The 1,110-nt window shown below is 28.2% G+C and overlaps 2 protein-coding genes across 10 annotated transcripts in view; both read left to right on the forward strand.

The window, feature by feature from the left end:
* LOC111687560 (hemicentin-2) overlaps nucleotides 1–1,110 on the forward strand; it is a 419,747-nt gene that overhangs the window by 298,223 nt on the left and 120,414 nt on the right. The window lies entirely within an intron of this gene.
* LOC111677164 overlaps nucleotides 1–1,110 on the forward strand; it is a 9,565-nt gene that overhangs the window by 3,734 nt on the left and 4,721 nt on the right. The window lies entirely within an intron of this gene.

The following is a 1,110-nucleotide window of genomic DNA, read 5'->3' on the forward strand; positions in this document are numbered from 1 at the left end:
GAACACTTTTTCTATAGAAAAACCATCTTGTACCGAGACACTTTTTCTATAGAAAAAGCCTCTTGTACAGAGACACTTTTGTTATAGAAAAAGTCTATTGTTCGGAGAAATTTTTCTATAAAAAAGTCTCTTGTACAGAGACACTTTTTCTATAGAAAAAGCCTCTTTACTACGACACTTTTGCTGTAGAAAAAGCTTCTTGTTATAGACAAAGTCTCTTGTTCCGAGACATTTTTCTGTAAAAATAAGTCTCTTGTACAGAGCACTTTTTCTATAAAAAAGTCTCTTGGTACAGAGACTCTTTTTCAATAAAAAAAGTCTCTGGTACCGATACACTTTTTTTATAAACAAAGCTTCCTGTACAGAAACACTTTTGTTTAAATTAATAATAATAATAAAACTTTTGAAAACTTACTTTTTAGTATGTGGTGCCGGTTTGTAACTTCCCAATACTGTATATATTTGAATATTTTTTTTGGAAATTGTTCCAAATGGCAGCTTTCGTTTATTGCCAAGTAATTTAAAAATTTTATCCAATACTTCAGAAACTTTTTGATCTTTCGAAGTGGGCAGCTTAGTAGAATATAGGAAAACACATTTGATAAAAATATGACAATATAATGGATATTAAAGAAAAAGTTTATTTTCACAGACTCTTTTTTTATAGACACACTCTATAGAAAAAGTATCTTGTTTTTTTAATATAGACACTTTTTATAGAAAAGTCTCATGTACAGAGACACTTTTGTTTAAAATAACAAAATTTTCGAATTTTTACTTTTTCGTCCATATATTATTATTATTATATATATTTAAATATTTGAGGCAGTCAACACTTATTAATTTTAAAATAAATTCTCTTGTACAGAGACACTTTTTCACAAGAAAAAGCCTCTTGTACCGAGTTACTTTTTCTATAGAAAAAGATTCTTGTACAGAGAAACTTTTTCTATAAAAAAGTCTCTTGTACAGAGACACTTTTTCAATAGAAAAAGCTTCATGTAGAGACACTTTTTCTATAGAAAAAGTATCTTGCACCGAGACACTTTTTCAATAGAAAAAGCCTCTTGTAACGAGAAACTTTTTCAATAGAAAAAGTCTATGGTACCG

Source organism: Lucilia cuprina, chromosome X, assembly GCF_022045245.1.
Source record: "Lucilia cuprina isolate Lc7/37 chromosome X, ASM2204524v1, whole genome shotgun sequence".
Classification (NCBI taxonomy): domain Eukaryota; kingdom Metazoa; phylum Arthropoda; class Insecta; order Diptera; family Calliphoridae; genus Lucilia; species Lucilia cuprina.